General features: G+C 49.4%; 1 long non-coding RNA gene across 1 annotated transcript; it reads right to left on the reverse strand.

The window, feature by feature from the left end:
- Window positions 1-5487: 5487 nt before the first annotated feature.
- LOC137840451 (uncharacterized) lies at window positions 5488-6448 on the reverse strand. The gene is made up of 2 exons (XR_011087108.1): window positions 6394-6448; window positions 5488-6323 (listed from the first exon to the last, which is right to left on the reverse strand). It is a non-coding gene; the product is annotated as an uncharacterized lncRNA (long non-coding RNA).
- Between the last annotated feature and the right edge of the window lie 7761 nt (window positions 6449-14209).

The following is a 14209-nucleotide window of genomic DNA, read 5'->3' on the forward strand; positions in this document are numbered from 1 at the left end:
AATTTGTGTGTCATCCGCATAATTATGATTTCTTCCATAATCTTAGCTAGTGGGAGCATGTAAATATTAAATAGTAGAGGTCCCAGGATTGAACATTGGGGAACCCCACAAGTTATGTTTGTATGTTCAGATGTTTAGTTACCTTTAGACACAAAGTAGTCTCTGTCCTTAAAAGCATATGGAAAGACACCTTTAATATGCTCTACAAACCACTCAGAATGTTCGATTATATTCACCTGTATCCAAATAATATTATTTTATTAATTTGAAATAAAATTGCATTCGTGAGCCAAACGCAGTCAATTTGTGTGTATTTCTCGATCTTCCCCGCCCCTGTCATGAACCGCGCCATTCTGGATCACATGGTACTGTGACGTAGATGATAGGACTCCCCCCATTGTTTACCGATTGATAGCGCGAAGAACCACACAATTTCCTGGTGTTTTGTCTCCAATACGTCACATATAAGCTTAATTTAGTTTACAAATTCTTGTTTAAACGTTTGTTCAACGATGGTGAAGGTTTGTGTTGTCCCTGCAGAAACCTATGCTCGTCAAATTCCCAGATTTAATAATTAACAATTTAATTACCGACATTTTCTCTAAGTCCTCAGTCTAAAATTTTTGTTGATCATTAAAGATTTTCTGAAACTGAAGAATTTGTTAGTCACTTTTCCAAGAATTGCCCCTAACGTGTCCATATCAACTGCAAATGTCAGCATTTAATCCATTTCACTTCTGTATTCTGTATGTAACAACCAAACATCATGGTGTTTATGTTTTTTTGTTTTTTTTTACCTGTCATGATTCATAAATCAGAGGCATTTACAAGGCACTTTTGAATGAGACACAATAAAGATCGCTCAAGATGGTGGCGCGCACGGACGCAGCGGCTTACGGCTCTCCACGCCAGTGCTCTTTTTTCCTTGCCTATATTTTTTTTATTTTCACTCTTTGGCACACTCTGTACTGGGAATCCCAAGTACACTTTCCACTCGCTCACGGACATTGGATACCAAGCACGGATACCTATTTCAAGTGACTTTCACCGCAAGCACAACATCCCAGACGAGATTGCGAGACCGCCGGGGTCTCCGTGGATTGTTGTCGGGTCTGGGAGGCGACGCAGGCGAAGAAGAGAGAGGAAGCAAAAGCGAGGCCGTCGGTCTGGCCTAATGCTAAGGCTACGTAAACAACCGCACAAGCCGCCTCTCCCGAGCCTGTTTCTCTCCAACGCCAGATCCCTGCTGCATAAAATGGATGACCTGGATCTACAGCTCACGGGAAACCACTACGTCCGGGACTGTTGTGTGATTATTATAACCGAAACCTGGCTGCGCCCGGATATCCCCGATGCTAGCATGCAGCTAGCAAGCCGCTCCCTGCTACGCGCGGACAGAACATTGGACTCCGGTAAACGCAGAGGTGGGGGGCTTTGTATGTATGTGCACGAAAACTGGTGCAACAATGCAACCATCGTAGGCAGCCACTGCTGTCCGGACCTCGAGTACATGGCAGTCAGGTGCCGGCCTTTTTTCCTCCCGAGGGAGCTAGCTGTTGTTATCGTCATTGCTGTTTACATTCCACCAGACGCTGACGTAAGCACGGCACTCTCTCTCCTGCTGAGAGCTGTGAGTGAACAACAACGGGTTCACCCTGATGGCTTCCACATTGTAGCGGGGGATTTTAACAAGGCCAACTTAAAGACTGTACTGCCGAATTTCCACCAGCACGTAAAGTGTGCTTCACGGGGTGAGAACACCCTGGACCATGTCTACACCAACATCAAACATGCATACAGAGCTATCCCCCTCCCCCACCTCGGGCAATCAGACCATCTGTCCCTCCTGCTCTTCCCTGCCTACACCCCCCTCAGACGCAAACTCAGACCCACCTTAAGGACCATCACCTCCTGGCCTGAGGATGCACTCCACAAACTCAAAGACTGTTTTCAACGGACAGACTGGGACCTGTTCGACCACCAGGAGCTGGGGACACACACAGACACAGTTCTGGGCTACATCCAGTTCTGCGCCAGCAATGTGACTATGACCAAAACCATCCGTGTCTTCCCTAACCAGAAACCCTGGATGTGCAGCCAGGTCCGCTCTCTCCTCAGAGCCCGCGACACCGCCTTCAGGTCAGGAGACAGAGCTCTGTACAGCGCTGCCAGAGCTGAGCTGAGGAGAGGAGTCAAACGGGCGAAAGCGGACCACAGACAACGCATCGAGTCCCACCTGTCCAGCAAAAGGCCGCAAGGTGTGGCAGGGCATCCAGGAGATCACCAACTTCAGGGGCAGTGCCGCTCAAGTCGAAGACCAAGGCGCACAGCTGGCAGAGGAGCTAAACAGCTTCTTTGCTCGGTTTGGAACATCCCAGCAGCACTCCCCTGTCCCTGCCCTGCCCCCTCCCCCACCCAGCTCTGACATCACTCCACTCACTGTTCAGGAGCACAAGGTCAGAAAGGTGCTCCTTACAGTGAATCCCAGAAAGGCCGCAGGCCCGGATGGGGTCCCCGGCAAGGTGCTGAGGGCATGCGCTGAGGAGCTCGCCCCCACCTTCACCACGATCTTCAACCGCTCCCTGGCCCTAGCAACCGTCCCGCCCTGCCTGAAAACCTCAACCATCATCCCAGTGCCGAAGAAGTCGGCCATCTCTAGCCTGAATGATTACCGACCAGTGGCCCTCACTCCGGTGATCATGAAGTGCTTTGAGAGGCTGGTTCTTCAGCACATCAAGGATTATCTTCCCCCACACCTCGACCCCCACCAGTTTGCATACCGGACCAACAGATCCACAGAGGACGCCATCGCCGTAGCCCTCCATTGTGCGGTGAACCACCTGGAGCAGCAGCAGAGCTATGTCCGGATGCTCTTTGTGGATTACAGTTCGGCATTCAACACCATCCTCCCGGACAGACTCACCACAAAGCTGGACACTCTCGGACTCCCCTCTCTCACATGTGCCTGGATTAATGACTTTCTGACCAACCGACTCCAGGCTGTGAGAGTTGGCTCCCGCCTCTCCTCCACCCGTACACTGAGCATCGGCTCCCCACAGGGCTGTGTGTTGAGCCCCCTCCTCTTCTGCCTCTACACTCATGATTGCAGACCGGCTCACAACCACAACCGGATTGTCAAGTTCGCCGACGATACCACTGTGGTCGGTCTCATCTCCAATGGCGATGAGGTAGCCTACAGAGAGGAGGTCCTGGAGCTGGTCGACTGGTGCTCTGAGAACAATCTCGCTCTGAACACCAAGAAGACCAACGAGCTCATCATAGACTTCAGAAGACACAGCCCTGAGCCAACTCCCCTCTTCATCAACGGCGAGCAGGTGGAGAGGGTCCACAGCACCAAGTACCTGAGCGTCCACATCTCTGACCGGATCTCCTGGTCAGAGAACATCACCACCATCGTCAAGAAGGCTCAGCAGCGGTTACACTTCCTGAGAGTCCTCAGGAGGTACAACCTCAACACCGACCTGTTGCTGACCTTCTACCGATCTTCCATCGAGAGTCTACTGACCTACTGCATCGTAGTATGGTTCGGCAGCTCCACCGCCGCTGACAGGGAGAAGCTGCAGAGAGTGGTGAAGGCAGCCCAGAGGATCATCGGCTGCCCTCTCCCCTCCCTTACGAACATCTACACTACCCGCTGCCTCAGCAGGGCTAAGGCCATCTCAGCGGACAGCTCCCACCCTGGCTCCGCCCTGTTTGACCTGTTGCCCTCTGGAAGACGCTACAGGCAAATGAAGACCAGGACAAACAGACTCAAAAACAGTTTCTTTCCCCAAGCCATAGCCGCCCTCAACTCCAGCCGACACTCATGACACTTTCCTCCTGCACTACTATTGCACTTTGTCCACACTACTGTTTCTGATTATTCATCTACTTTTCTACTAGTCGATTACTTGACTATGTTACTCGTATCTACCTCATGCACTGGATGGAGGTCTCCAATTTCATTGTACTATGTAGAATGACAATAAAGGTTTTCTGATTTCTGATAATTGAACACTGACCTGTGGCAAAACCATGAAAGTATGTTTACTGTCAAAATACCATTTTACATTATAATAAATTTTCTGGTCATGATATTACAATATAAAAGACAGTCATTCATGAAAATCAGTCAAAGTGTTGGCCACTTGAAACCAGTGTATGGCTGTCCATCAGGGTTAGGGAAGCTGGCCCGTATCTTTCTCACACAGCAAGAGGGCAACGGTATTCTGTGGTGGCGACCAACATCTCCCCAACACCAACGGACCAATTGTCTGTATGCTGTGTGTCTGTATTTTCTGAAAGTACACAAATGCATTTATGAATTCAGGTTTAAATTCTTTGCTCGAGTAAATAATCAGTCAGTTGAATCTCTAGATCTAGGTTTATTTTTAGGAGTAAAGCAATACTCCTATTACACCTACTCGTGCTGTGGAAAATCCATAGCGTGATGGTACTGTAGCCTGTATTGTAGATAGGCAACTTCCAGCACCCAGTGGTCTAGATCAATTGGCCTGGAAACTTGGGTGGTCAGTGATGCAGTTTAGTGGGGCCTTACCTGATTCCAGCTCTGATCATTGGCTGATCTTTCTGTTCATCTTTTCAAATTCTTGACAACATGAAGACTCCACAGCAGATGTCATCACAACACATTGTGTACATCAGGGTCCTCGAGGGCTGGTGTCCTGCATGTTTTATAGGTCTCTCTGCTGCAACACACCTGATTCAAATGATCAGGATTGTTATCCAGCTTCTGCAGACCTTGCTAATTATCTGACCATTTGAATCAGGTGTGTTGCAACAGGGTGACATAGAAAACAAGCAGGACACCGGCCCTCGAGGACCGGAATTGCCCACCCCTTGGTGTACACGAACACCTAGCAAAGTGCAATTTAAAATGACACTTTCGAAGTACCCAAAGTTAAACTTACAAAAGAAAAAACATAACAAATAAAACTTTCCGGAATGAACTTCAACGATCACATACAAACCATTGATTTTTCATCGATTACTCCTCAATTCGCAATTTTATTCAAAAATTAACAACAGTTTCCTAAAATACAAGTCCATCTTTATCAAACACATTCCGGGACACCATAGTGTCTTTACATGCCCTTTAAGTAGGATTCAAAGCACCTAAGTGCTATGCCAGAAAGTCCCACCCAGTTTTCCAGACACTACGCCTCCCCTGCCATCATGAAAAGGGGGAAAACAAATTCAATTGTTTTTATTATAAAGTCATTTTCCTTTTAATTTCAATAATTTTGTATCATTTTGAACCAAAATCGCTGAATTTTTATAGTTATTTTAAAACCGAAGACGATTCGCTCGGAGGAGCCAACTTCCTGTCTAGCCTCCTCCGAGGATTGCGTAATCACATGGCTGCCTGTGTTGACAGGCTATGCAGTTAGACTGATGAACTTCTCTCTGTCTTTATGTCGCTGTTTAAGTGTTCAAACACTGTGGCTATATTCAAGATTCAAGAGATTCAAGATTCAAGAGTTTTTTATTCGCCATGTTTGAGCGTGCCAAACAAGGAATTTGACTTCGGTAAATCACAGCCTCTGTTCAACATTTAGGTGACTAACAACAACACTCAGGACATGTGAAGAACGAAAGATATTCTCAAACACCCCCTGATCTTAAACTCCCAAGAGGGCAAGGAAAAACTCAAAACTCCAGCTAGGGGAAATGAGAAACCTTGAGAAGAGACCACAGATGGGAGGGTCCCTCTTCTAGGATGACCAGGCTGCAATGGATGCAGAGAGGACACATAGTACAAACAGTGTAGACAAAAAAGGTGTGGCAAGCGGGATGATATTGCACAGTAATGACTCTGAGACTCTAAGAGTGGTGTGAGTTCATCAGAGCGACAGCCTGGGGAAAGAAGCTGTCTCTGTGTCTGCTGGTTTTAGTGTACAGAGCTCTATAATGGCGTCCGGAGGGGAGTAGTTCAAACAGGCTGCAACCTGGGTGCGAAGGGTCTGTTGAGATGTTACTTGCACGTTTCCTGGTCCTGGACAGGTACAAGTCTTGGATAGATGGGAGGTTGATTCCAATTATCTTTTCTGCAGTCCTTATTGTCCGTTGCAGTCTGTGCTTGTCTTGTTTGGAGGCCGATCCAAACCAGACAGTGATGGAGGTGCAGAGGACAGACTGGATGATGGCAGTGTAGAAGGTCTTCAGCAGCTCCCGTGGCAGGTTGAACTTCTTGAGCTGTCTCAGGAAGTACAGCCTCTGCTGGGCCTTCTTCCGGACAGAGTCTATGTGGCCGGTCCATTTCAGGTCCCGAGAGATTGTGGTTCCCAGGAACTTGAAGGTGTCTGTGGAGAGAATAGTATTACTGCGGATAGTGAGGGGTGAAAGTGGTGAAGGGCCTCGCCTGAAGTCCACTGTCATCTCCACGGTCTTGAGCGGGTTCAGGTCCAGGTGGTTTTGGCTGCACCAGTGGACCAGCCGACCATTAACTAATTTCCGTAGTTAAACTGGTGTATATAATATCTTGTGTTTTTTTTGTCATCTGTCTGTAACGTGGTGTTTCTTTAGATGAACAAAACGGCTTAGACCTTACGGAGGCTACGAAAAAAGGTTCTCCAGCCTTATGGCAGGGGGTGCTAATGATCCCGGGATGCCTCGGTGCTACGGCTGACAGCAATAACCGCCAAGCAGCTAATGGTTTCTTGTAAAGATAAAAAAATCAATGGGCTGTCGCCCACGTCGCCGTTAGGCTCTCGATCGTCGCTCTTCGGACACAAAGTATGGCAGTGGACCAAGAGGTTTGTACGGCGTCGTGCACCAACTGCACCCTTCTCTTAGAGAGGTTGTCCCTGCTAGAGGGACGTGTCCGCCAGTTAGAGCAGAATAGTGCGATAACAGTAGTTGTGGCGGACACAGACCTGGGCTGTAGTCAGCCCGCTAGCCCGGTTAGCATTAGCCCCGAGCAGCTTGCTAATCGCGATGAGCCAGGTAAGACGCATAGCCGTCCAAAGTCATCTCGGTCTACTGGCCCTTGCACTTTGGTCATAGGTGACTCCATTACCCGAAACATTACGCTTAAAAATCCAGCCACGGTAATGTGTATTCCTGGGGGCAGAGCACCCGACATAGAAGCTAATCTTAGGGAGCTGACTCGCAATAGGCCTAGTCAACAGCGTAGTTCCACCAACACTAGCTACTCGGACATAATGATACACGTCGGCTCCAATGATGTTAGGATGAGACAATCAGAGATCACAAAGAAAAACATAGCGAGGACTTGTGATCTTACCAGAAAGATGAGTCGGCATCGAGTATTTGTCTCTGGCCCCCTGCCTGGGAGAGGCACTGATGAGAGGTTTAGTAGATTAGTCTCCCTTAATCGATGGATGGCTGGGTTCTGTAAAAAGCAGGGACTGTATTTTATAGATAACTGGTCCTCCTTCTGGGGCCGCCCCGACCTGCTGAGGAAGGACGGCCTTCACCCTAACCGTGAAGGCGCCTTCACTCTTTCTAGGAATATAGATTACTGTCTGAGCCACTCATGACAGGTCACTTTAGAGCAGGCCAGGGCACAGGTGATTAGACCACCTGTGAGGATGGGTTTGGAGTCTGTTAAGTTAAAGTTAACTAGCGCTGGGCTAGACTTTCAGCATACACATAGCTCCTCATGTAGACTAGAGCGCGACAGTTTGAATAGTGCTACAGTATACATAAACACACTTTCTACTGGGGTAGTAGACAAATCCAATCACTCCGCCCCGACCGGTCTTGCTGATGAAACGGTGCCTGTTTTAGATAACTTCACATGTGTAACAAATATTCACCATCAAATTCCCACGGTCGTTTCATCCCACCGCGCTAATAAATTTTTGAGAGGTGATGTCAGGCCTAGAGAACACAATCTTACTCGCATCCCGTTTAAAAATCCTTCGATAGATACGCACCCTGATCGACCGATTACACTTAAACTCGGTTTTATGAATATTAGATCGCTTTGTCAGGAATGAGTTGAGCCAGGGCGACCAAATGCAGCTTGAACCAGGATTTATTGCAGGGAAAAGGAGTTGGAAGGGAGGCAGGTGGGGAACGAACGACACAGACGGGAGGAAGGCTCACGGCCAGCAAAACAGACAGACTGACCGACATGAAGTCCCCTTGGACAAGATTAAAATTCTGACCGTGAGCCTTCAGACAGACCGAGGGAAAACCAGATGACACGAACAGGAACACTGGGCACGAACAGGAATGGACACAACAGTAGACACCGACATGGAGAAACACACGGGCAGGGCTTAAATACACAGGGTAACAAGAGGAAGCAGGTGACAAACATTACGGTAACGAAAGGGGTGTGGCTGAGCGAAGTGGCACGGGCGTGACAGTACCCCCCCCACAAGGGACGGCTCCCGACGTCCCAAAAAAGAAAAAAAAAATCCAAGACTGTCCAACATGGGCCGGGAGGAAATGGGGAGGTGGCCGCACGTCACACACCGCCGAAGGCCGACTGGGTGACGGCCGCTGGATCCACGCCGCCGGAACTGGTGGCGGCCGCAGCATCCTCGCCGTCGGGACTCGATCGGGGGGCGGCCGCGTGGCATGCGCCGTTGAAGCCGACTGGGTGACGGCCGCTGGATCTGCGCCGCCGGAACTGGTGGCGGCCGCAGCATCCGCGCCGTCGGGACTGGGTCGGGGGGCGGCCGTGCGTCATGCACCGTTGAAGGCCGACGGTGACAGCCGCTGGATCCGCGCCGCCGGAACAAGTGGCGGCCGCTGGATCCGCGCCGTCGGATCTGTTTTGGGGGGGGGGGGGGGCAACCGTGCATCTTGCGTCGCTTGAACTCATCTCCTTGGCGACCATGCAGCAGTTGCGGGAGCCGGCAAAGGGTTGGTCCAAGCGCTGGTCGCTGTGATGGTCGGTGTCTTCTGTCAGGAATGAGTTGAGCCAGGGCGACCAAATGCAGCTTGAACCAGGATTTATTGCAGGGAAAAGGAGTTGGAAGGGAGGCAGGTGGGGAACGAACGACACAGACGGGAGGAAGGCTCACGGCCAGCAAAACAGACAGACTGACCGACATGAAGTCCCCTTGGACAAGATTAAAATTCTGACCGTGAGCCTTCAGACAGACCGAGGGAAAACCAGATGACACGAACAGGAACACTGGGCACGAACAGGAATGGACACAACAGTAGACACCGACATGGAGAAACACACGGGCAGGGCTTAAATACACAGGGTAACAAGAGGAAGCAGGTGACAAACATTACGGTAACGAAAGGGGTGTGGCTGAGCGAAGTGGCACGGGCGTGACACGCTTCATACGAAAGCAGTTCTCGTTAATGACCTTATCACGGAACATAACCTAAATGTTTTCGGTCTTTGCGAGACCTGGTTAAAACCTAATGAACTGCTGCCACTTAACGAGGCCTCGCCTCCAAATTTTGTGAGCTCGCATGTGAAAAAAGGGTGGGGGTGTCGCCCTCATCTCAAATTCTGATTTTAGGTTTAGGCCTTGCTCAATTCACGTATTTAAAACATTTGAAGTTCTCATTGTGCGATCCACTGCTTTACCGTCATTCTATCTTGCTGTTATTTACCGTCTACCCGGGGCTTACTCTGGCTTCCTGGATGAATTTTCAGAATTTGTGGCTGATCTAGTGACAAATGCAGATAATATAGTTATCATGGGTGATTTCAACATCCACATGAATTCACCGTCAGAACCACTGACTTCGTCATTTCAGACTTTAATCGATACGATTGGTTTTACGCAAGCCGTACAGGCAGCAACGCATAAGAATGGAAATACCTTAGATCTGGTATTATCCCTGAGACTAGCAACCTCAAATATAGCAGTACTGCCATACACTACTGTTTTGTCTGATCATTTCTTAATAAAAATGCTGAATTAATTGCGACATTATTAAAAGCCATCGACTCTGTGGCGCCGCTACGTCTGAAAACTCGCCGTAGATGGCCAACTCCGTGGTTCACAGATGAAACACGCACGCTTTAGCAATTATGTAGAAAGCATGGGCGCAGATGGCGTTTAACTAAACTTGAGGTTTTCCATCAGGCATGGAAGGACAGCCTCCTGAAATATAAAGATGCGCTTATCTTAGCAAAAACTCATTATGTTTCGCAAGTCATTAGTCTCAATAAAAACAATCTTAAATACCTATTTGATACAGTGGGAAAGCTAACTCTACGCCAGCCGACCCGCGATAGCTCCTTCCACTCAGCTGACGAGTTTATGAAACTTTTTGCTCAAAAGATTGAGTCCATTAGGGACGAGATCAAGAATACCATTCCAATCACTCTGCCGGTTACTAGCGCTGGGGATCATGCAATAACCTTCTCAAATTTTAAAAGCGTGCCCCTTGAAAGGCTTACACCATTGGTTAGTGCGGCTAAACAAACAACATGTTTACTCGACCCGCTTCCAGCCAAACTACTTAAAGAATTATTTCCAATTTTAGGACCGTCCGTCTTAAATAAAATCAATCTGTCTTCTCTGGGATAGTGCCAACAGCCTTTAAAACCGCTATTATTAAGCCGTTACTTAAGCGAGCAAATCTTGACCGGGACTGTCTCAGTAATTATAGGCCAGTTTCAAACCTCCCATTCATAGCAAAACTTCTTGAAAAAGTAGTAGCGCAGCAGCTTATTGATTACATGGTCGCTAATAATCGATATGACTCTTTTCAGTCTGGTTTTAGAGCTAATCATTCCACAGAGACAGCACTTGCTAAAGTGACTAATGATCTCCTCATAGCTATGGATTCAAATATGTCGTCTGTATTGTTACTACTCGATCTTAGTGCTGCCTTTGACACTGTAGACTTCGATATTTTATTAGGGCGTCTTAAAAGTTGTGTTGGTATCTCAGGGTCAGCACTAGGCTGGTTCTATTCCTATCTATCAGACAGGACGCACCGAGTGGTCCATGGCAATACGTCCTCTGAGCTCTATAATGTCACGTGTGGTGTCCCACAGGGATCAGTACTCGGACCGATTTTTTTTTATATTTATATTAACCTGGACTACTGTAATGTATTATTATCTGGTCTTCCTAAGTCCCTCATCAAAAGTCTACAGTTAGTACAAAATGCTGCTGCGAGGCTGCTCTGACGGACAAGAAAATTTTATCACATTACCCCAATATTAGCCAACTTACATTGGCTCCCGGTCCATTTAAGATGTGACTTCAAGGTTCTTCTACTACCCTATAAATCACTGCATGGCTTAGCACCTTCATATCTCGTCGACCTAGTCGTTCCTTATGTTCCGTCTCGTAACCTTCGTTCACAAAACGCTAGTCTTTTAGTTACACCGAGGGCCAAGAAAATGTCTGCAGGTTCTAGAACATTCTCTACTCGGGCTCCAGAGCTTTGGAATGCCCTACCAATGGATATTAGAACTGCTACCTCAGTAGAAACATTTAAGATTTAAAGACACATTTCTATGAGATGGCCTTTAACTAACTTGTAGTGGCCGATTCGTCCGGAGTTTGTTTTTGTTCTCTCTGCCCACCCCCCTCCCTGGCTGGGGAGGGGGTTAGGTGGCGCAAAAGCTGATAGCGGCTAGCTGCAGCTCAACCTCCTTGACGACACTGCCAGGACAATCGAGGGCACCTCCGCCATCCATTTTTTTCATTGATTTTCATATTATGTATTACCTGTGCCCTCTCTGCATCCATTACAACCTGGTGATCCTGAAAGGGGGATCCTTCCATCTGTGGTCCCTTCTCAAGGTTTCTCATTTTCCCCTGGTAGGGGTTTTTGAGTTTTTCCTTGCCCTTTTGGGAGCTTAAGATCAGGGGATGCTTTGAGAATAATTGTCAATTTTTGTCTATGTGAAGCCCTTTGAGACTGTCTGTGATTTAGGGCTATACAAATAAACTTGACTTGACTTGACTTGGCTTCATGCGCCTACCTGTAGAATAAGAGATATCCAGTTCAAATTTACAGTGAACAACTGAGGAGCAGTCGTCCATTTGTTCGTTTTACATTGTTTTTTTTTTTTTTCTTTCGTTTTTTCTTCTTCCGTTTCTACATTTCGTTTTACAATGGAGGATTACATATTCAAACGATTTTCAACGATGGATTTTCGGTCGAAGCAGGAGGTCATCAGTAAAGGAAGAGCAACTCCGGAGTTAAAATGTTTGATTCGGACAACGGGACTTCGGAAAGGAGTGGTACGCACGATCGAAAACAAGTTTTGATTCCATGTGCTTTATTGAGTGTTTTTATGTGTGAAGACTACTGATATGAGATTTTAATTAAAATAGTTCAAATTAAATAATGAGTAAGCCACACTAGAGCAGCGTTCCCCAATCTTTTTTTTTTTGGGGGGGGGGGATGTCCCCTCCGCGAGTCGTCACCTTATCGTGGTGGAGGGGTTTGCGTGCCCCTATGATCCTAGGAGCCATGTTGTCGGGGGCTTCATGCCCCTGGTAGGGTCACCCATGGCAAACGGGTCCTAGGTGAGGGGCCAGACAAAGCACGGCTCACAAGCCCCTTATGATGAGTAATATAAATGGACTTAGTTTTCCCTCGCCCGGACGCGGGTCACCGGGGCCTCCCTCTGGAGCCAGGCCTGGAGGCGGGGCTCGAAGGCGAGCGTCTGGTGGCCGGGCCTTCGCCCATGGGGCCCGGCCGGGCATAGCCCGAAATGGAAACGTGGGTCCCCCTTCCCATGGGCTCACCACCTGTGGGAGGGGCCGAAGGGGTCGGGTGCAATGTGAGGTGGGCGGCAGCCAAAGGCGGGGACCTTGGCGGTCTGATCCCCGGCTGCAGAAGCTGGCTCTTGGGACATGGAATGTCACCTCTCTGGCTGGAAAGGAGCCCGAGCTGGTGTGCGAGGCAGAAAGATTCCGACTAGATATAGTCGGACTAGCCTCCACACACAGTTTGGGTTCCGGTACAAGCCCTCTCGAGAGGGGCTGGACTCTCTTCCACTCTGGAGTTGCCCACGGTGAGAGGCGTCGAGCAGGTGTGGGTATACTTATTGCCCCCCGGCTGGGCGCCTGCACATTGGGGTTCACCCCGGTGAACGAGAGGGTAGCCTCCCTCCGCCTTCGGGTGGGGGGACGGGTCCTGACTGTTGTTTGTGTCTATGCACCAAACAGCAGCTCAGAGTACCCACCCTTCTTGGGGTCCCTGGAGGAAGTGCTGGAGAGCGCTCCTTCTGGGGACTCTATCGTTCTACTGGGTGACTTCAATGCTCACGTGGGCAATGACAGTGAGACCTGGAAGGGCGTGATTGGGAGGAACGGCCCCCCTGATCTGAACCCGAGCGGTGTTCTATTGTTGGACTTCTGTGCTCGACACGGATTTTCAATAATGAACACCATGTTCAAACATAAGGGTGTCCATGTGTGCACTTGGCACCAGGACACCCTAGGCCGCAGTTCGATGATCGACTTTGTAGTCGTGTCATCGGATTTGCGGCCGCATGTTTTGGACACTCGGGTGAAGAGAGGGGCGGAGCTGTCAACTGATCACCACCTGGTGGTGGGTTGGCTCCGATGGTGGGGGAAGATGCCGGTCCGACCTGGCAGACCCAAACGCTCTGTGAGGGTCTGCTGGGAACGTCTGGCAGAATCTCCTGTCAGGAAGAGCTTCAACTCCCACCTCCGGCAGAGCTTTTCCCACGTCCCGGGGGAGGCGGGGGACATTGAGTCTGAGTGGACCATGTTCCGCGCCTCCATTGTTGAGGCGGCCGACCGGAGCTGTGGCCGTAAGGTCGTTGGTGCCTGTCGTGGCGGCAACCCCCGAACCCGCTGGTGGACACCGGCGGTAAGGGATGCCGTCAAGCTGAAGAAGGAGTCCTATCGGGCCGTTTTGGCCTGCGGGACTCCGGAGGCAGCTGACAGGTACCGGATGGCCAAGCGGAACGCGGCTTCGGCGGTTGCTGAGGCAAAAACCCGGGCGTGGGAGGAGTTCGGTGAGGCCATGGAGAATGACTTTCGGATGGCTTCGAGGAAATTCTGGTCCACCATCCGGCGTCTCAGGAGGGGGAAGCAGTGCAACGTCAACACTGTTTACAGTGGGGATGGCGTGCTGCTGACCTCGACTCGGGACGTCGTGAGTCGGTGGGGAGAATACTTCGAAGACCTCCTCAATTCCACCTACACGCCTTCCATTGAGGAAGCAGGGCCTAGAGACTCTGAGGCGGATTCTCCAATCTCTGGGGTCGAAGTCACTGAGGTAGTTAAAAAACTCCTCGGTG

This window comes from Syngnathus scovelli, chromosome 7 (genome assembly GCF_024217435.2).
Source record: "Syngnathus scovelli strain Florida chromosome 7, RoL_Ssco_1.2, whole genome shotgun sequence".
In the NCBI taxonomy this organism is placed as follows: domain Eukaryota; kingdom Metazoa; phylum Chordata; class Actinopteri; order Syngnathiformes; family Syngnathidae; genus Syngnathus; species Syngnathus scovelli.